The 23576-nt window shown below is 39.5% G+C and overlaps 1 protein-coding gene across 1 annotated transcript in view; it reads right to left on the bottom strand.

The window, feature by feature from the left end:
• The window catches only part of pak5 (p21 protein (Cdc42/Rac)-activated kinase 5), a 67684-nt gene extending 44316 nt beyond the window's left edge, over positions 1 to 23368 (bottom strand). Inside the window, exon 1 of the mRNA XM_040125666.1 lies at positions 23207 to 23368. The gene's annotated coding sequence lies outside the window, so the exon portion shown is untranslated. The remainder of the gene's footprint in view (positions 1 to 23206) is intronic.
• Positions 23369 to 23576: the final 208 nt, after the last annotated feature.

Raw genomic sequence — 23576 nt, 5'->3', positions numbered from 1 at the left:
CCTCTACAAGTACTACTATATATAAATACAAATGCCACCCTCTAATGGCTCTCTCTCTCTCTCTCTCTCTCTCTCACTCCCTCTCTCTCTCTCTCCGCCAAACACAAACACACATGCAGAGGAGTAACATAAGTGCTCTAGAGGTGGGGGGATGCAGACTAAATAGAGAAAGAGCTAACTAGAATTATGGCAGCTAAGGCTGATTTGGTTATGTTAAGTACCCCACACTTTAAAAGCATCAATACAGCACCCTCCTCACGGGTAATCGGTGGCTACATAGCTGTCAAGAGACAAATCCTTGATAGTGAGATAAACGATAATTCCTGCAAAGTATTTTAGTGCAAAGTGCAGGCTTCTTTGGTGTTTCAATGTTTAGCAACATCAAAATCACTGCAAAAGACAGTCACAGAATTTGTGAAAGGGAGATATCTGGTTCAGATGGGTCCTCAAGTCTCATACTGATCTTTCACTATCAAGGGAAAGGATCAGCAAAGTTGTGGTCTCCTCATGTGGTAACATAATGGATGAATATAGCAGGGAAAGGGTGATTCTGGGAGTTACTGAGAGATCAGGAGAGTTATCTAAATGAGATCTTTGCAGTCCCGAGGACAGAGGAGGGTATGTAAGTGTCTGAGAAAGAGTGTGTGCACATACGTGACCGTGTGCATGTTTGCAGCTGTATGTCTTGGCAAGACAAAGGGTGACCTAGTGTCACTTCTATTCATGAGTTTTATGTGGATCTAAGATGAAATCTCACTGGAAAATTCAGTATTTTAGTATTTCTGCCTTATGAATAACCATGGAGTCAACTAGTTACAAAGGGGGAGGCTAGTGCTTTTACATGCCATTTGAGAGACCAAGATTTCATTAAACTGGGACTGACTGATCAGTGTTATCCATCCATTTTCCACTCATCCTGGTCTAGGTCTTCTCCTGGGCCCATAGTAGATTAGCCCAAACACCCTTATAACTAGCCACATCCTCCCTCTCCTCCTGAGGCGTTCCCCAAGCTAGATGGGATATATTATCCAACATATTCTGGGTCTGCTTCCAGTTAGTAGAGCGTCAATTACCATCACAGGCCTCCCTGTCTCCTTTTAAAATGAAGGAGCAGCACTATATAAACATTAGGTTTTGAAACCCTCCTTCAATGTCAGTGATCATACAAATGATTTTGGATTCTGGAAAGAACAGATCAGTTGAGAGTAAGGGTTTCAAAGTTAGAACCTGCGGATCTCCCTTGTACAAAATCGAGACAACGGCGTCTTATATTTGTATTTTTTTAGCCTACATTTATTTACATTTTGTATGTCAAATTAGCTATTACCAATTCCTGTGTGAAGTGTCACAATGAATGTACAGACCACTATCACTGGATTACTTTGATACTGAAGGAAACTTAAAAATGTGATGATTTTAAGACAAGATATTGAGTTAAAAGAAGCATTGTTTTCTATGATTTCTAAGTGGATTCATGTTTATTTGCAATGGACATCAGAGATAACGGTATCCTTCGAAAGTGTAAGTTTGTGTGTGTTTCACAGCCTCTGCTGCTGCTCCAACTGTTGACCGTGTTGATAAGCAGACTAAATCATTGGGTCAGACTGCAATTACTTACTTCCTGTTGTTTTTAGAACACTGGCAGGTACATATCTCTTTCACCTGACACAGTATCTTTGCCTCATGTCCCTCCCTCCACCCCTCCCTTTGACTCTCCCCCGCCCCCAGAGTTGGTTAAGAGAGCCTGTTTACAGAATAGACACTTATTGTGCTTTGTAACTAAAATGAAATATTTACTTTATTAGTCATAACCTGTGGAAAGATAGATTTGTGTTGACATTGTTTCAGTAATTGCTGACTGAAACTGACCCTTAAGATCCAGTCCTGCGTGTCTTTTACATACACTCCAGAAGACCTGGGGAGTATTGATTTTTTGAGGTTTTTAATACTTTAAAACAAATTGGTGATTTACCTATTGCCGACAGTGATCTCTACCGTCGCCACAACACTGAAACATAACACAAGTAAAGGCATCCGTTAGTGAGAAACGTTTTTCAATTCTCTCGTGGTGCATTTTTTCCCTGCAACCCACCTCCTAGTTTGAGTCCAGACTTTTGTAAAATGCAGCTTTCCAGCATATTCATTCAGAAAGAATTTGATGTGGAATAATAACACAACAACGCAAGAGAAACAATAGGCTCCACAATGAATCCAGTACGTAGAAAAAGGAAGAGGAAAACATAAAACGAGAAAGAAAAATAGGACTAATAAAAATCTATGCAACTATATGTACACAGTGTGTAGAGTAGTATTGCTTGCTTTGACACCTGTCGTGAGAGTTACTGTTTTTAGTGGTAAATGTTCACATACAATATATAAAATATTACACTAGAAGTCCACTATACTGTATGCCCCAACAAGCGAAAGTAGATAAAGACATGTTCCTTATCAGCACAACAGAACCTATACACTGATAAAGAATGATGAAATAACCGTTTTTCAGTCCTGCTATCAACACTATGGAGCACGTGAAAAGAAGAGGGCCATATGGTATTAGTTTCAGTGCCCCAGGGCTAACATCTGTATGCAGACAGCATCCACATCCAGACTGAAGAGACAAATGTTTCTTTTTCAAAACTGAGAAGAGTCTTCTCATGGACTTGCCATTTCAATGAGACGCAGTCAGACATAAAGAGAATGACTGGCAACGCTGCAGGGAACTCTGTGACTATTTGTTTACTTTAGCATCTGGGTGAGCGCATGTGTGTGTACTGTATTATGTGAGTGCATGTCTATGTGGATTTGTGTGATGGACAACTACTGATGCCCAATGAGAAACAGCCTTGGTGGATGAATCTCTATAATGTCCAACCATTTAAGACGGTGTACATGAACTTATGGCAGAAAATATGTGATTATAGACTGTGATTATAATGGCATTTGGTGAAGCAAAGCAACTTTATCCTCTTTTCCATAAGATCTTAATTTTTTTTTTCTATCAATATGTATTAATGATGATAGAACCGTTTCTTTTTATTACCCGCTGGCATTGAACATATTTACTCACAGTGCCAAAGTACTGTATCTAGCACTCTTTGGTAGGTTTTATGAATATTGCTGATTTGCTCCAGTGCACATTGTTATCAAGTATTCAAATGATGTTTAGAACTATAAACTACAGTTAGAGATACAGTAATCCTGAGTTCAACCGTCAGGCTGATTGCATGGGCTAACATCTTCCAGGGAAAAAGATTCAAAAACCTTCTAAAGCACTCATACCTGCAGAATGACCTGTAAATCTCAATCTCTTGGTCATTTCATTGGAACTGCTGATTAAGTACTTTGCTTAACTCACTGTCTGACAGCTACATCTATTTGACAAATTTAACCCAGACCCTCCAGTCACCAGTTACTTAGGATTTGACGATGTGAAGGTCAAGATGTCTGGGGTAAAACTGGGATAAATTTGTTTGAAATACAAAGGGATTTTTTTAGATGTTAAGGTTACCTACAATTGTTGTTTCACTTAAATGTGTAGCCGGTTTCTAATGACACATTGAAATTATGTCATTAAAATAATGCTGAAACAATGCTTATATGCCACCTAAAATTATGATAAAACTAATTTTTAATTAAATTTAGTCTTTGTCTTACCCTGGTTTCAACCTTGATACTTTGAAGTCTTTTCACCAGGTAATTATCAAATCTTACTTGCTGGGTGTGTATCACACATTAGTTCGAGAGAAGTTATCCTCAACTCTGCAGTTCACCTCAGCTTTATTGAGCTTTTTATTGTCTTTCAGCTCACTGTTTTGGTTTTAAAGGCCACTATTCTCGCAGCTCTCGTAGCATCATTTCAGCCACAGCAGGCAGCTGTTTTCGGCAAAAACGCTGATAAACCTACTATTCATTATCTACCCAGTTCCAAACTGCAGACAGTGTTAGCAACTAGCAGGTGAATGTAGTGGAACATTAACTGCTAGATATGCTAGCCAGATATTTTCCTCAGGAGCTGTTGAAGACCCGAAAAAGCCAAAAGAAGAGTGAATATTGGACCAGAGGCATATTCCCAAATCAGTGCTAATTTTGCTCAATGTCAGCTGGCTTTGTAAATAGGCAACTGTTTGCCAAGTTTGCCACAGCCCCTTTAGGTGATAATATGTCAGTGTTGTGTTTACAGTTTGTTCTGCTGCCCCCAAGTGGAAAAAAACAATCAATTAATGCTACTTAATTTTGTATTATGTAAATGATATCAATGTGTATCATTTGTAAATTATAATCATTATTTGGACTCACTTTACATTCAATCCTTTTAGCCATGTTAAAAAACATTTTGACTAATGATTAATAATGGTTATTATATGTTAATTACATGTTAATTGGAACACATTTATTTAACTATATTAAATTAATACTGTCCATCAACATTAATGATTACAATTTGAAATCAATCATTAACAACCTGCAACAAATTATACTTGAAAAGTAACCCAGCCCCATACAGCCTCTGACCATTAAAAAGTGTGTACTTCCTGCTGGTGGTTTTCTTGGCTAAAAGCACTCTGCTCTTTGAAAGCTTCCTCCTTTCCACCCCATTATCTACACAAGGATGTTAAGCCCTCAACTTAATCGTTTATTATTGATAGCTCGGCAAAGAGCCTTCCCTCCTAGTGTTATGGGAAAATGGTTAAGGCTGAGATGTAAAAGATGTAGGTTAAGGATTTGTGGAGCCAGCACATCATGGCAGCCTTTGGCTGGGAGGAGACGTGAGCTGTGTTTATGTATGGGACATATTGTTATGTATGAATGTTCTCCAGCAAGAAAATTGCTGGGGCAAGGTGTGAATTTAAGTGGATGACCCAGCATGTTTCCTGTATGTAAGTGTTCAGATAAGAAAGTGCGTTTTACTGTGGTGTAACAGTTGCTAATGTGCTTTCAGAGCAGGAGGCAACTAGAATGAAACCAAAAGAACTTGAGTCTTTTTCATATGAACAGACTGTTTGCTAATCCCCTCCCTGTGCAGTTAATAGGTAGGTTTCCATACCCCTGTTTTAACGCAAATTTTCATTTTGCACATTAAAAACCCCGAGAAGAAGCGTCAAAAAACAAAACAAAACAACCTTTGAATATGGTAAATAAGTTTTCATGCTTGGCTGAGGTGTATAAAGTTGGTGCATTGATAAAAAGAAAATGTGATAAAGTGCAAACAGACGCAGCAAATAAATGGAAGCCATGGAAGCTTATGGTCCACTGGAGAGATGAAAAGTTGCAACAAAATAAATCTGATTTCTTTGGAGCAATGTGGAGACTGTGCCCTTCCTCACATTAATACATGAAACATGATGTTTGACGGGTGCTCTTTATTGACATCATCTTGTTGTACCCTCTTCTTCTGCAATAGTTTATTGGCAACCAACTGGAATTAGCAGCACCAGATATTTACCTTGATGAACCAACTCATAATATTCACATAATGGTAGTGGATGGAAACGCACATTAATTCACATTTTGTTTTGCCGATTTTCTCAAAATCTGGTTAAAATTTGCACTAAATGTGGATGGAAATTCGGCAAATGTTGCTACATCTGTCAAGCTTCCTGTTTCCGAACGGCACATATGCAGTTTACTGTGATAACAGTGGCAGATTGACCACTCAAAATTCTTCATTTTTGAAACAATGGGTGCTTGATTTCAGATAGAGGTAGACAAAAATAGACTTCTCATTTCTAGCCAGTAACGCTCAGTTTCGTCTGTTGGGATTACAACCTTCACTATCATACTTTATAAACTGTAGCTAGCAAACTAATTAAGCTAATGTTAGCTTCATGGGTTGAAAATGCCTATTCAGGGCGACTTTTTAATGTTTCAAGCTTACTTGTCTTTAAACAGGAACCCTGTAAAGGATTAGTTAGTCTGAAGTACAAAAAGAAAAAAAAAAGATCATTCTAACATAGCCCTGTTGGATTTATGATTTATGGGTTTTTTTTTTCTAACAGTATGTTTTCACTTTTAACATTAAAAGAGAAAAAGCTTGTGGTTTGAAAATGTATAATATCTGGTCTGGGTCTGGGGCTGTTGTACGTAAATGACAAAGCCATTGACATTACACTCTGCTAAAGTAGGGTCCAGGATCAGCGTCCTCACAATGAGGAAATACTACACAGTAGATGTGCTATTGAACAGGGCTTTTTTTAATGTAACCTGTAACCCCACAAAATGTAGTTAGCTAATGAAATTTTCCAGTCTTCGGAAGCAATGCTAGGTTACTGCTGTAGGTGGTAAGCTAGTTAGCCAGACATGCAAACATTTGCAGCTTCATCTAGAGCTGACAAACAAAGTTTAATCCTTAAATTCTTCCTTAAACTAATGTGCTAAATGTGTTTTTGTTTTTTGACAGGCAAAAAAAAGATACCTTAGATGCTGAGTATCGTTCTTACTACCCCATGCACACTATTTCAGCATGGGGAAATCCAAAGCTTAAACGACCTGCCATGCATTGTTACGGTTGCTAAGCTAGGATTGGATAATTACTGTTTGGGGGAGGGGTTTGGTCAACTGACAAGCAAGACTTCTCTTCATTCAACAGTCATTTGACGGTGTCTCTGTCTAACTGCAACCTATGAAACAGCAGGACAGGTTCTATGTGTGAGACTGGTATACCAGGGGTCATGCCTCTGCAAAAGCTGTGCCAAGGCCTGCTGTTTATGAGCTGTATAACTTATATGACAGCATATCAATCCCTCATATTTCAGCCAAGGTCACCAAGCAAAACGTCACCTTTGACAGATGATGGAGCCTGGGATTTTCACCATAACAGCAGAGGACTATCGACCCACTTCTAGTATGACTGTCAGAAAGCCACACACATGCAGGCACCAGTTCTGACCTTTTACAGAGCAAAAGGTCATGTGATCACGCACTTTAGACAGAAAGGAAAAGATAAAGAATATGAGTAAATGGAAGTAATAATGAGGAGATAGTGTCCAGCAAGCAAGCGGGTAAATCAGAACATCTTGATCTTGATTTTGCAACAGTGACCAACTCCATGTGCTGTATCTTACTTGCACTTACTCTAATATCACACAACTATTGATGTGTAATGTTACTATAAAATAATTTACAAATAAGCTTAAGTCTTTTGCAACCTGATGCTAAAGTAATAAAAAAATATTTTAGCAGGAGGGCATCTGTAAATACATCTGTATCTGTTCTACATAATAGTAGAGTTGCAACCATAGCAACGTAAAGAAATCTGGCAAGATTGCTGCTCAGCCTCAAATTTCACAAATTAAATGGATTCATGCTCTCTAAATTAAAAGTAATGTGGCTTAATTGTATTGCTGGTTAATTGTACCAGACAAAAAACACACATACTCACAATACAGGGAGTATGACAGACAGCTCTACCATTAGCCCACACATGGGAGAGGAAAGATAAGTCTAAACTACAAACAGAGTAGTGATACTTATAAAACATTGATCAGACCACCACTACAGTCTGTGGACCAATCATTTCCTCTTTGTCTCCTCCCCGTCTACAATCCATTCACTCTGTTTGGTTTTTGCATCCCGCGGCCTCCTCTTCCACTCCGCTTGTCTTTAGCTGCAGATGGTAAATGGAAGCTTGTACCTGTTGACCTACATTACCACTGTCTTGCCAGGCCTGAACAGAAGAAGCTGCTTCTATCCTACTAAAAGCTCAGTAATATAATAGGAGATGGGCCATCTTTTCTCCTTCTTTAGACTGGACTAACCTGGGTTTAATCAAGCAAATACTGTATGATAATAAGCAGACAGTCCTGCTCAGGTGACAACAAGAAAGAGACAACAAAATAGAATTTCCCTACAAATAAAAAGATTTTTTTTTCTTCGAGGCAAGAAGCAACTACAAATGAAGGAAGAGCACAACTGCAGGCGCTACCCATAAGTAATGTGTCTATGGTAGTCAGACTAGACAGAATAAGACCATTGGGATAAGCCTCCAATTGGCCACTTACTGCTTTCTGGTTCTTTCTTTTTTTCTGTGCTGTTTCCAAAGTCCCACATGTCTGTCAGATAAAACAGCATCTCACTTCTTCAAGCTAAGAAGTGAGATGTTTGTCATAGAAAACACCGCGAAAAACTGTGTGAGTGTTTTTTTAAGATATTAAACTTTCTAAAAAATGTCGATCTTAAATGACATGCTGCATGTTTGCTGACTAGCTACATGCACCTCTATTAAATGCCCCCCAGCAAATAATATGATGAAGCAAAGAGGAAAAGCCGTATTATAAATTGCTAAAATACTAGTAGCAGTGGGTTTACTATTAGGTAGGATTATTTCTACAAGAAGTGAATTAATTTAGGGGGAGCAAGGTGCGAGTACTACGCAGCAGATGTCAAATTGCAAGATTTTTTTCACAGACAAGAATCCAAGATTCAGCCAACAAAAAGTGTCAAGAGTAGCTATTACAGATCTGATGTTTACATCTGACCTGATAGAGGGTTAATAGACAGTTAGTCAGACAAGTTATCCACATGCTCCCTCACATATTTTCCACCACAATAGCATTTTAAGGCTGTGAGTATTGCTCAGCACCCTTAAAATGTTGAACTACATCTCTGACTTTCAGATGGGAGGAAACTATCTCCCTGAACTATGTTAAAATAAGGTCCACTGCCATTTATTTCCAGAGAGTCAATGCTTATTGGTTTCAGTTTGTTCCCCAATGTTCCCCACAGGCTCTATCAGCTGTCCGACATAACCATATCAGAATGATATTGGGTTCGGCAAGACACTTCCCCAGTGCTGGCACAGTGCAAACAGTGTGAAGATTCAGAATGCAGGTAAGGGAATATAAAACTATGTCTACAGAGACTTTAATATCTATATTATAAATAGTAGATACTGTGTATTAAACATAAAGTACTATATAATATATTTCAGGGATATGGTATAAATAAACATAGAAAAATTCATTGACATTGACACTGAGAAAAAAATCAGTGCTTAAAAAGTATCAGCTCTATTGAACTACCAAGCGATAATTCAATTTAGGCACTGGCCCAAAAACAATATACAGTAGTTGCTCAATATAAGCTGCAATTAACAACTGGTACAAAACTCAGCCAGTCCAAAAATGAGCCCTTGATTCAGCAGCACTCAATAAGAGACATCTGCATCACTCCTCAGCCCCCTTTCTTCTTGGAAAGGTAATGCTTTACTTTTGTCTTTGTAATATTCCCTTTCATTTCAGCAGCCTTGCTTTTCTCTAAAAGAGCTTCAGCTCCTTGTCTCTTTAATTTTATGTTAACACAGTTTCAGTTTGTGTAGGCACTTGACACACTATTTTGTTATATAAATCCACATTATAGAATACCAAAATAGAGAGGTCACTGGTCAAAAAAATCATCTCAAACTGCAAGCTATCCACAGCCCTGCATGTACAGGGTAACTGTACTAAAACAACAGAGTTTGTAGACCACACAGAGTGATTCATGTTCCAGAAAACTAAACAAATACAGACTGACATGACAAAGACAATGTTTTCCGATTGATCCATTGTGTCCCATGTTGAGCATGTAAGCTGATGCAGTTGAATACAGTGTGGAACAAATCCTCGACCCCTCTATAGATGGGATAATGATGAATAAATACAGAGACACACAGGCCTTTTTTCTGGTTTACTTCAGTGAAATGAAGTTGAATAGTAGCTGAAACAAACATTTGAGGATTAACAAAATCTGTTCACTATCCAGAGTCTCTAGAGCACTAAACAAAGTGTCTCTTTGTATTCTGGGAAATAAAAGAAATAGCATATGTGATTTTTTTTTCCTCAGAAACTATAGTGGGTAGTGCTGTAAAAGCTGAGAATTTTGACTACATATGACTTATGACTGGTCTCCTGACTACAGAGTCTTCTGACTACATGAAATGCTAAATATAGTCTGTCTTCTCTCTACACCAAACAGCTTTTGAGCTAATGTGGGCTGCCAGGCAGTGGTGGGTCGGGGTGTGAAAGGATGACATACATCCAGTGGAGATGCTCTCATCAGCAGATCTCAGTTGCACGGCGTTTGAGGCTCAGTCACAGACTCATACCAGTCCACATGACTTCACACACTGATGCTCACCGATAACGTTCTGGGATTAGGGCCACTGTGTGTCCATATGTGAGTGTGTGCATGAATGTGTATGTGTGTGTGTGTGTGTGTGTGTGTGTGTGTGTGTGTGTGTGTGTGTGTGTGTGTGTGTGTGTGTGTTTTAGTGCTCAGGTCTAAGATCCGTAAAAAAGCCAGATATACACACCCCTCATTGCCACTGATTCCCACCAGTAGCACCCACCAGCAGCTATGCAACCAGATTCCAGTGAGTGTTCCCAATGTGGGGGACAGGACCTGATAAAGGGGTGACAAGATGATTACCAGTGGCCAAAAAAAGAATGACCTAAATTCAAAGCTTTTTGCTTTGTTTGGTATTGTTTGCAAGTAGATATTTTTTAAATTAAAGTTTTAAATCATAAAGGAAAGTAACTAAAAATGAATAACTAAATGAAAAGTATATTTATATCACAACTTAGTGCTAACACATGATAAACGCAAAATGATGTAGGTCAGAAATACATATTTCAAATTCTCTAATGCACCAATTCTGTTACAAAGTGTAGAAATGGTGTCTTCTCTTAATGGCACTGAAGTGTATTTCTGTATTTCCCTGGTTGCTTTGGCTCTATTTTTCTCTACCTACTCCTGCCTTACTAATCGTGTCCAGGAAGAAGTAGTAAGAGCAGATAGTACTGTCAGAGCCTGTGACGATCAGATGTGCAGCCCATACAGAGTGAAAATGGGCGTGTTCTCAGTCTCAGATATCACACAGTTATATTAGACTTATTTTTTCCTGATCAGCTTTTCTTCATTAGTGTTTCTTTCACTCTCTATCATCTCATTGTCTCACTCTCCCATATCTTATCTGTTCAAATCATTCATAGCATTTTAAGTATAATTTGATGAAAAAGTTCTGCTCTGGAGTCTTTCTATAATATCTGACTACAACCAGTAAATACAAATCCATGCTTTCCATAAACAGGTGTCTAGATAACAAATGAATATGCTCATCACATATTTCAATATAAAGGCTAAAAATAGATAGTAGCACATCCCCACACACATCACACAGATATACTGACAAAGACAATGATTGGCATGAGCAAGATGAGATGTAGCAGCCATCACAGTCTTGTCCGTTTTTTCAAGGACAGTCTGTCAGAAAAGATAGCTGATAGCAATGTACTGATTTTTCATGTCAATATCAAACCATCAACACAAATGACTGAAATTGCTCAAAATAGGAAATCTTCCTGCTTAACTGATGCCCACTACTAAAAAAAGATTCTTAAAATCCCTGATAATAAAAAAAATCTTAGCGATAACCGGGCACAGCAGGTCAGTCAAGCTTCGGATTTCTCCACATTCTGAAGAAGTGTGCATAAGGCTGTTGTAGGAGCATCACTCCACATTTGAAGAGCGTGGACAGTAGTGAAATAAAAAAAAATAAAAAACAAAGCACAAGAGGAAAAGTGTAAAGAATGGATAAACAGTATCTGCTCTAAAAGAAGCTGCAATTGTTGGCATGTTCAGCTAACTAGCTTACTACCTACAGCAGTAACTGAGCATTAGTTACAACTAATTATTTTATGTGGGTTATAAGTTACATTAACATGCTTAAGTCCCCATAAACATTAAAAAGTCAGCTGAAAACAGCGTCTTCAAGCTGATAAAATCCATGGTCATCAGCTAGAAATGAGAGGCCTGCTTTTTGTGTATCTTTGTCTTAAATCACGGACCAATTGTTACATAATATTACTATGAATTTTGATAAAGCTGCCATCTTTATCACTGTAAACTGCAAATGTGTTGAAAGCTCTAAATGGCAACTAAATGGGCCTTGTGGTGAGATTGTTGTGTCAAAAAAATAATATATTTTAAAAGAAATGTGAAAACAATTTTGCTCATGAATATGTCCACCATTACCCCGAGCCACTATTTGTAAGCCATGACAGCTCTTAGATCCATTTCCTGTTGCTCAACACATAAACACACACACACACACACACACACACACACACACTAACTCACTAGAGGTAGCTGAGAAAGTAGCAGCCATCATTACCTTGTCTGCTTGTAAACCACGAGGGCCAGAGCAATCATCACTCTTAAACACAACGTTTCCTATTACTCAGTGCACAAACACAAGCGCACACACACAAGCACACACACACACACACACACACACACACACACACACACACACACACACACACACACACACACACACACACACACACACACACACACACACGGTGTGCATGGTCCTTTTCTGCAGATGGATAAATTTCAGAGAGGGAAATGCACAGTGGCACAGCCATCCCAGGCAGAGGAAATGAAGAGGCTTAGCTAGAAGGATAATAGAATGACAGGGGGAAAACAAAGCCAAATAATTCATAATGCATTGTAGCATGCTGCATAACTGCACAATCAGGAGAACTGCCTTTTTCCTGCAGCATTACAAAAGAGACGAGACAGATGCTTACAGGGCTGAAAGAGGTGAAGGACCTAGTTTCTACTGTTGGCTGTTTAGGTGAAGGAGGTCATGCTATTTTTAACCAGATAATGTAAATGGAAGCAACTGACTACTGAATGTGTTGTTACATGAGAAATGTGAATGCATGGGTGACAAGCCAATTGCCTAATCTAACCAAATAAATTAAAAGATAATCATTTAGAATTACTGTGTTAACCAGTTAGAAATCTTGGCATAGGGGTTGGCATTAGAGGGGTCCACCATTTTGTTTGCTCTGTTGCAGTAAAACTCACAACAAACAAAGATGTGCAGCCCATTTATATTTCAGCAGCATGCGGCTTCCTGCTCTTCCTCTTCCTCCTGAATCTCACGGCAGACTCTGAGGTTTTTTCCCTTAAACACATGGGGGGAGGCGTTTTTTGTTTTTTTTTAAACCTGCGCCCAGCTTAATTAGCGCTACATTGGCAGTGCTGTGAGTGCTGCACAACCAGAATCCTGCAAGACTGCTGGAGCCTCTCTGGAAAAAGAACAAAAAAAAAACACCCAGCAAGCAGGCACACAGCAAACCCCTATGGAGTACAGACAGTTAACAAGCCTATATGCAGCGCATTTAGCCTCTCTTTACACTAACAGATAGCTACATTTAACCCAACTATGAATTAGCAAGTAAATCTAAAAGAATGAGACTGTGGACTGCTGCTTCTTGAACATCAGTTCATCTCCACAATTTTGCTTTGAAATGCTATTTGACCGCAAACAGTGACTTTATAGGTGCATAATGCAGTGTTAAATTGTGAAGAGCTGGTCAGCAATTACGTAATAACAAAGATTTTATATTGGTCTTACAACATTGGAAGTACTCTACAAATAGAGAGGTATATCAATCAATTTAATAGGCACACTAGACGAGCATTAGCCTGCAGCTGCAGCTCTAACAAGTTACAAAGCGTTAACATGCCATAAACATCAGAGTGGATCTCTTATAAATCAGCTAAGTCTCTGCATCCCTATTTTGTTGTAATTTCCTGCAGTTTCATGCCCAGGCATCAAAGAGAACACAGCTGTGTCATTGGATGAATGCTTTAATCTATTCATATTCAGCCAGTGCATCTTTATGCTCTGTCTTACACTACGTCATTAGCCGTCCACCTTAATGTGTGTGTGTGTATGTGTGGCTGGCTAGGGTTATTTGAGTATTCATATGAGTGCATATGCATTCAGTCATGCACACATACAGTATGTATGAGTCTGGGTGCATATGTGCCCTCACATGTCTGTATGTGCTCTCATGGACTCAGGCTAAAAATTAAATAAACGCAAAGACAAACACACACACATAAGATGACATGAGAGGATAATGAGGGACTTTTTTGATGCCTAAAGTTGTGTTGGGTTTTCAGCTGAAGGCCACCTCAAGACATCACATCACAGACGCTAATCTATGTGATGGTCAAGTTTCCAAGCAGTGCTAAATTTAGGTCGTATCACTGGTTTTGACTGACGAGGGATGAGAAACAACATTTTTTCATAGTCAAAAGAGTAGGGAGGAAGGAGAGATGGTGAGAAGAGGAGTGGAGCTCTGCAAAAGCCACAACATCCTCTACCCAGAACAACAGTATTAATATTCTTTCGACACAGTTGTCCAGTAAACATGTCTGTCTGTGTTTACAACTGACATGTGAACACATCCTGAAAGCATGGCAGGAATCTTGATTGCCAAACTAACTCTGGGAACTGAAAGGAGTCAATTTCTATAGCTCCACAAACAAAACGTTAGGATGGATTAGATTCTCTTGGCTCATATTAATCATTGTCAACTGACTGCGTCCAATCAGACAGTCATCTAGTCCGTATAATTGGCTTAACAACAGGATGGTATTTGTCTTCTGTAATGCTGATTGAATGAATTTCACTCATTTGGTCTGAACAAATGGGATTCCAAGCACTTGCTGGTCAATGGAAGAACACAATTGTCCAGTTTTAGCTCAATGGCTTTGACTAATTATTGTGTGATGTTTATTTAATTCAGAATTTAACATTTGTGAGCTTTAGTCCTTTTGATCTTTTGTTAAATCCCTCCTCCGAACAGCAGTTGTCCAGTCATGGTTTAGCAATGTTAACTAGGCACAGCAGGGGCCTGTACTACAAAGCAAGTTCAACATCACCAGGATATCTTTTCATTATCTGGCTTCACTAAGCCTAACAACCGTAATCACGCTAAGCGGTCACACGACAGGGGTTATGAACTTGCTGAGTCCACCCAGGTTTTTCCCCGAGTGCGTTAACATGAAAGGGGTGGTGTTTGCAGCATATGACCAGTCTCAAACATGGACAAGTCTACTGGCAGCAAAGCAGCACATTTTACAAAGGAAGAGCAAACTATAATATTAGACAAATATGAATAAATTAAACACATAATCCTGGCTCGAAGCAACAGTTGCAGCTACCAAGTGCAGGGAGGACAGCTGGCAAAAAATTACTGACTGTGTGAATGTGTAAGTTAATAGGCTTATGATATCACTGCCCCATCATTAGGGCACATGTAGATCTGACAATAATCACATCTGTCTATTCCATTAAATTAATGTGTTGCTTAGATGTATTCAACTGGCTTTAGTTTAAGTCTTTTAGCACATCATGTATGTAGCCATGAATTTTATATTTAAGACCTCTTTTACAAGATTATCTTTTTAAAATTAGGTCAGCCACAGATAGCATTTTCAACCTACTAATGGAGCTAATGTTAGATTAATTAGCTAGCTACCTAAGTAGATACAGTGGATAAAATCTGATAGTGACAGCCCGCAAATTTGACACTGACTGGCTAGAATAGAAAATGCTGCTTTCTTCTATCTCTGTCTGAAATAAAGAGCAATTTGCTTCAAAAATGACTAAGAATTTCGAGTGGTTAATCTGCCACTATTATCATTCAATGGCATATGTGCTGACCAAACATGTAAAGCTTGACAGGCGTGCAAGTGTAACCAAGGGGTTGGGGTTTTTTATTGATGATTGAATGATCAATTATACTCATATGAAACTACTGTATGTTTGTACTGTATGAGTGATAAAGTTCAAAGGTCAGATTAAGTCGGCTCAAATATACAGTAATCAGGTTTGGGCCACTGTTGCGCGTCATCTCCTAATTACCTCTAACATGGAGGAAACTGTAATGTAAGATTCAGTGCAATAGCAGCCTGCATTTTCAACCTCTCTGTTTTCTTTGAAGTCTCCCCATGTGGGTGTGGGAGCTGTGGGTTGGTAATGAATCAAGATGAGCCATAATGAATGTCCTTATTCAAGTCTGCTTTGATGAAATTCCACCTGACTGATCTCAAATCAAAGAACAAAACAGCAACAGCGTGCTGACAACTGATATGAAAACTATACTGGCTGGCAATATGATGGAGACCGTTAATCGACTTCAAGGATCCTTTCAGGATACTTTACTGCTTCTCCCCTTTGCTTCTCCTTCCCTTCCTTCCTACTTCCTCAGTTATCACATTGATGTCACTCCTGGATAGTTGTATTGCCTCTACAATACAGCTTTTTGCATCTACAATAGTAGAATACACAGAGAGGAGAATTTAAACAAATGAGACACAATTTACTGTTGTTTTCCTGTACTGGGACCTGGTTACAAATATGCACATGTGCAGAAATTAAAATATTTATGAGCTCTTAAAAGTGATTTACCCAATGTTAGCCTTGGTCCATTCACCAGTGCATTTTGTAAATACATCAACCACATTAAAACATCATAAAAAGCACTGAACTGCTTACTGTAGAAAAATAACCCTGTTAACAAAGCCAAAATACTAAATACATTACTAGCTGCAGTTTCACTTATCTCAAATTCATTGCAAAATCACTGTCAATGTGCTGTATGAGGATATAGAGTTGAGCAAAATGGCTTTTTTACACTTCATTTGAGATGAGGTGCAGTCGCACTATCTACGTAAATGCTTTGTTGAAGTCTGGGGCCCATGTGGAAGCCTGCAGTTTTCAAGATAGGTAGAAAAGACTGCCAGGTGTAACAAAAGAAGAAAGTAATTATAGAGAAGGATCTCATAGACAATGTTTGCAATAGACTGCCAACGGCATTTAGCTGTGCATAAGACCAACTGCTGCTGCTGCTGCTTCAGGTTATGAGTTGTGTTTATGATGGTTTGGTAAGCAACTTTTGGTTTTTAACTGGACTTGTAACACTGCGGTAAAACTGCCTTTTAAGCTGCAGTAAAAACCAGGTCTGTGTGAGGATTACACTCAGAGTTCAAACAAAAGAAGAGTCGATTAAGTAAATACAAAGATGAAAATTAGGTATACAAACTAGGTAGGTGCCAGATTGATGCTTTTGTGTCAGCCCTTATTCATACATTACCTTTAAAACTTAATTTTAGATTAATTCTCAATCTCATTTTAGTAACAGTAATCTTTAACACCAACTTGAACAAGAATGGCTACACCGGGAGTGCTCCAGCATGCTAGGGGAAGTGGCGTCACAGACACTTTCACGTGCCCATCAGACTTAATGCACCTAACCTAACCCTTTATTAAGGTTTGATATTTTTTTCATATGTGGCCAGTTTGCAGTCCTGAGATAACCGGCTGGGCAATGTACGTGATTGTCCTGGGGAGAAAAGTTGTATCTCAAGCCCCTTGGTAATTTACTGCTGGATCCGTTGTCTGTAGCTTTTTGAAATATACAGATATGTCCATAAGTATTTGACAGTGACACATTTTTCGGAATTTTGCCCCTGTACACCACAACAATGGATTTGAAATGGAGCCATCAAGATGTGATATAAGTGTAGACTTTCAGCTTTAATTAAAGGGGTTTAGCAAAAGTATCACATTAATTGTTTAGGAATTATAGCCATTTTTATACCTAGTCCCTCATCTTCAGAGGCTCAAAAGTAATTAGACAAACCAAAATAATTATGAATATAACCAATTATTTTTATACTTGGATGAAAATCCTTTGCAGTCAATGACTGCCTCATGTCTGGACATCACCAAATGCTGAGTTTCCTCATTTGAGATGCTTTGTAACGCCTTTACTGCAGCTTCCTTCAGTTGCTGCTCGTTTGTGGGTCTTTCTGCTCTCAGTTTTGTCTTCAGTAAATGAAAATCCTGCTCAATTGGGTTGAGGTCAGGTGACTGACTTGGCCATTGAGGAATGTTACATTTCTTTGCCGTGAGAAGTTCTAGCCTTGCTTTCGCAGTATGTTTTGGGTCATTATCATCTGTACTATGAAGCCCTGTCCTGTTAGTTTTGCAGCATTTGGCTGAATCTGAGCAGATAGTGTAGCCCTGTACACTTCAAAATTCATCCTGCTACTTCTATCCGCGGTGACATCATCAATAAACACCAGTGGCCCTATGTGGTTTATAATATGTACAGATATATCTCAATAAAAATAAATATATATAAATGAAAATGAACAGAGGCATTGTGGTCTATATTAAATTTAGGTTTATTTTTTAATATATATTACAGATTGTATAACATGTGTATCTTTTACTACACTCACTGTCAAACTCATTCGGGGAAGGGTGCAGACACAGCAATTGGCTTTCTACGGCTGCCCATTCTAAACAGGTATAGCTTTAAACTGGATTAAACTGGAATTAGGCTCCAACTGGTTACTACAGAAGTTTACTAGTAAACACACACACAGAGACACAGGAAATGTTTGTACTTACACAGGTTTGCAACAGATTCAGGCCTATATTGCACACCTGTTGTAGAAAGAACCATGCAGTAAGAGTCACTTGCCTTTTTGCCAACATACAGGGAAGCCGTTGACTACCATGCGCACACACACACACACACACATTTTCACAGAAATAGCAGAACTCCCTCAGCCTGGAGGGTGAGTGACAGAGCTGTAAGGGCCAGCACTGTGTTGGGCAGCAGCAGAGGCAGATGCAGTACTCAGTAGCCGGAGGGCATCACTGGGTATTCAAGCTTCACTGGGCCTTTTCATCAGTGCCCTCTGATGCCTTAGCCTCATGACCAGCAGCACAAACACACACACACACACACACACACACTCACACACACTTCCAGTACAAAGCCAGTCAGACCTTTCAAGCTTTGGACAATAGGGGAATTAGGAAAGAAGTAGAGAAGCCCCATTGAGCAAAGCCAGACTGAGAAAACTGAAGAGTATGTAAGCTATGGTGGACTGTCTCTCTTCTACTAATTCTGATTCTGGGGAAGTATAGTATCTATGTTAACTCTTTCTGTGTGTGTGTGTGTGTGTGTGTGTGTGTGTGTGTGTGTGTGTGTGTGTGTGTGTGTGTGTGTGTGTGTGTGTGTGTGTGTCTGTGTGTCTGTGTGAGTTTATGTGTGTGTTCTCAGGCTAGGAAAGGACAGAGCTATGACACAGGTCAAATATGGTCAGCACAACATTTTAGATCCATGACAAACAGCATTTTGAATGGGTTGCTGAATGTCAGATGACACCAGATGTTGTGCAGATCTACTAATTTGTAAAGTTTAGGTGTCATTTCACCACAAAGTGGATTTAAAAATCACCTTATAAAGACACGATGTAACTCCTGTACCATTTATATTTACTGTATATGTAACAATGCAAATAATGGTAGCATTTAATGGAATTTATCCACTCTAGAGCCTAGAAAGACACTAGCCTATATGTACACAAACTTTGTTTCTTCCTATATCTTTCTAAAGTGCTTATGTTCATTCTCCTCCTCTGTCATAATATGTCTTTCATATGCTCAATCTCTCCCTCTGTCTTCCCCTAGCTCTCACACAGAAACACATAGACAAAAAACCCACACAATGTACACACGCCTCGTTTTGTTACTGACACACCAAGTCATCCAGAAAACACAAGGGAAGCTTTTTTTAATCCAGGGACAAAACAGCAAAATGCAATAACCTGTGACAAAAGTGCTGACATCTGAAGATGAGTCTGGCATTGAGACAGACTGCTCAATTGCAGCTGAAATGAACGGAAGCAACAGACTGAGAGAAAGCAACCCCCCTAAACAGACAGACATATAGACAGACACTCCTTTAATAAGATCAACTCTTCCATTGGCTGTTCTCTTTCTTCTAGTTTCTGGCCTTCTGATCCTCTTATTCTCCCCCTTCTTCTCCCCTCATCACCATTCTTCACGCCACCATTTAACCCCCCTTTTTTTCATCCCAATACTTTACCCATCTGTATTTTCCCTTCATCCTCACCTCCTGTTAAACCACCACCAAATATAGGCGGCAGCTTATCTCTAAATCCTCATCCGCATCTCCTATGGTCACCTGTCCCACTCTTCCTCTTGTCTACCCTCCTTTCATATCCTTTCTTCTAATGTCTCATTCATTCTGCCATCTTCCTCCCCCTCTGTACTTGTCTCTTCATCTCTCCTCTCTCCTCTCCTCGCCTCTATCTGAACCTTGTCTGCATGCTCTCTAACTCTGCTCCTTGATCAGCGAGCTTGACCAGCGCAAGTCTGCCAGACACTTGGTTAAAATGACCGAAGAGTCTTTCGAGACGTTCCCGTATAAATAGAAGGCTGGATCAGATGCTTCAGTTACAGATAACACATCCCCACCCTTGCATTTCAAGCGCTATTTAACCACAAAGTGAGCGAAAGAGATATGTTGGCCAGTGGCACGAGGTCAGTCTTGAAGGCTGAGGAAGTGGCACCAACAGAGAAGAGTTGCATAGCAAAGGAGAGCTAGATTTTCTTCTTCTGGTCAAATTATTCAATGTATGACTCCCTCGGACTCTTACATAATTTGTGTGAGCAAGGATGGCTGCCTCCTCATAGACACTGAGAGCAGTCTATAGTTCAGAGCCATAGGGACTAAAATAGTTAGTCATGTGTTCATTTTTGCTCCCCCCATATTCAGAACCATTAAACAGAAGTGGACCTTCGAGTGGGTCTGTGCGTGTGTGTGTGTGTGTGTCTGTATGTGAGAGAGAGAGAATGAGAAACAGAGGTGGGGGGGTGTGTGAAGGGAATGAGGTTGTGGGATTGTGATAACTTCAAAGGTTATTATTATTATTACTGCAGGCTGAAGCCATGCTATGGCATCCCTCAAGCTTTGATCATTATGTAAAGCTGTTGTGCTCTGTGCTGGCACTGAATACATTACTGAGTGGATAACCAGGGAGTGTGCAAGCAAGCATACACAGACCAACACATTGACTCAGCTTCTAAGTTTTTTCCAATTTTACAATAACACACATCCCTTCATCTCTAAAGAACAAATAAAGAGCACCTATAATCTCACCTTGACACATGATCTGGACAAGGGGACGCAGATTTGGCAAGCAACAATGGCACTTAAAGGGGCACGCCAGCATCAGACACATAAAGATCAGTGTACTAGGCACAGGGACTACTCGTCATCCTGTGAAAACAGTTATATAATAGCTACGTTGGTTCTAGAGGAGCCGTGTCAAGTTTAAGAAAATAATGATTACATCATGGTTATCTCAGCTAGGGTTTTGTGGACAAATTTATAAAAAGCCTGCAATAAACACTGGAGGGATGAAGTTTAAAAGACGTGGATATTACAAGGCAGGTAGAGTATAAAGAAAGCTGCTACTGAGATGCAATATGGGATTTGTAGGATCCAATGTTTTTGGAGCTTGACCCACACAAGTCAGAATGTCTTGGCATCTCGTGGCATCAATTTTTACCCTTCATTTTTTAATCAGTCTCTCACAAGTACCCTTCTGTAATCCTAAATTGCTGGAGTGCCCCTTTAATTTGTGATTGATTGCAAAGGGCTTTATTTTTACTATAGCTATCACCACAGCACCATTATTATAAGAACAGATGCCAAAGTGCAGTGGTTTTGTGGAAGATAATACCTCCTAAAGTCAGTTTAGCCACCATAGTTTTTCGCAGAATAGAGTTTAATAACATTTTAAGATTTTATGATACACATTTATTGAATGTTAACTGATTTAAGTTATAGTATGACAATAGAGTCTTGAAAAAAGTAATGCATTACTGTTTCTATGAACATAGTATATACTATGTTATTGGCATTTTTTGGTTGTTGTCAGGGCTGCAATTAATGATTATTTTCATAATTAATTAATCTGAAGATAAAATACCAAATATGTTTTGGCTGGGCTAGCCATAAAGAACAAAATGGCCAACTGCTCCTTTAACTGATTCAAAATAAATGCCAAATTTTGAAAAAAAAAAAACCCAGACACATTATCCAGTCTATAATCAATTAATTGTTTGCTTATAAAATGTGGGAAAAGAAAAATTCCCATCACAATATCCAAAAAAAACATTGATGATATCCTCAAATGTCTTGTTTTGTCTAACTAACAGTCCCAAACCCCAAGAATGTTCAGTTACTACCACATAAGGCAAAGAAAAGCAGCGAACCATCACACTTGAGGAGCAAAAACTAGCAAATGTTTGCCTTTTTTCTTTTAAACAATGGCTTGAAATACTTAATCCATTATCTAAATTGTTGCTGATTAATTTTCTGTGGATCAATAATTTCATTAACTGTTTCAGCCCTATTTGTTTGTATTAGGGTGATTGCTGACCTGAGGTCATAGTTGGCTCCCTTTATATTGACTTCCCTTCTAAACAGAATAGTACTGCGAACTGCATCCACTATCACCTAGGCACATAGCCTAGATCTAACACCAGTGAGCACTATTGGTCTATGTTCCATGTTCTAGGACAAAACATAGGCCTCCTGACAGGAGGTTTTAGAGGTTTTGTGCTACGTGTTATTATTACCCCTATTAATAGGGCGATGCTGTTAGGGCGATTATGAGCTTAGGAGGGGAACCCCAGCTCAGAGGGCCTAGCCACCACTTTTAATTTTCGTCTACACATTCTAATCTGCAAGCCACATTTAACTTGAAAACAAACCATCTGTTCCTGCCCTTACCTGGCCTACATTAGCCTGAGCACACTCAAACTCTGCAAAGAAAACTGGCTGCAAAGAAAACATAGGCAGTGCAAATAACTGTCTTGCACTGTCATCATCACTGCCATGCAGTAGAGCGGTATATGGAGCGGTGTTATAGTAAAAGGGGTGCTTTCACAGTAGAAATAAAAAGCAACATCAGAGCTTCAAGTCCATTAAGGCTATAAACTCAGCACTGAGCACCATGCAAACACTGTGAGCCCCTACTAGATTATAAGCCTTTAAGTGCATTACAGTGATTTTTCCCTCGACCTCCAGCCATCGATATCAATTCCTCCTCGTTTAGGCAACAAATACAGCATTCAGAGAAACCTGGCACGAACAGGCCTTCAGAATCTATTTGCAAAATGCATAGGTGTGATGCCCACCCAGTTCAATACCAAGGACAGCGGTCGACGCACGGAGAGCCTGACAGCCATGACAACACTTGCACTACAAAATGATGATTTCTTTCTGCGCGGATGCATCGTAAGCAGCGACACAAACCTGTCCTGAATGACAGTGCTGTTTCAGTGTGAAGGCATTAGACCTGCAGACAGAGAGACAGAGGTAAAAACTAAACCCTTAAACAAGCATTTCGCCTTTCCAGAGCGGCGTTTTTTTTTTTTTTTTGCCCCCTGCAAGAAGCAGCAGTAGCCAAATATTTATATCGCGGCGTCAAAGCACATTTCTCGAACAAAATGCTCCGGACCTACCTGCTTGTGCTGGGGGTCGAGGAGCTCACATGTCCCGTCGCTTATTTTGGTCTGTTATCGTGGATATTATTATTACGGTGGGCACTGTTATGTGTCTGCCAGCGCCATGTTATTATCACGGAGTGGAGGACTGTGCGGTCCTGTGCGCTACATCCGGGCTGTTGAGGAGAGCGAATGAGCGCAGCTCGTGGCGGCGGAGAGGGCGGAGAGCGCTCTGGATATGTAGTTCACCTGTGCAGCAGAGCAGGGACAACTTCCAGTCACATCGACGTACTGTGCCTTAGGTAGATCCACGCCTACACCTGCAAAAAAAAAAAAAAAAAAAAAACAGGAAAAAAAAGACGTTTTCACAGGGAGCTCCCAACCGAGA

This window comes from Xiphias gladius, chromosome 4 (genome assembly GCF_016859285.1).
Source record: "Xiphias gladius isolate SHS-SW01 ecotype Sanya breed wild chromosome 4, ASM1685928v1, whole genome shotgun sequence".
Classification (NCBI taxonomy): Eukaryota; Metazoa; Chordata; class Actinopteri; order Istiophoriformes; family Xiphiidae; genus Xiphias; species Xiphias gladius.
This window is presented reverse-complemented; position numbering and strand designations above follow the sequence as displayed.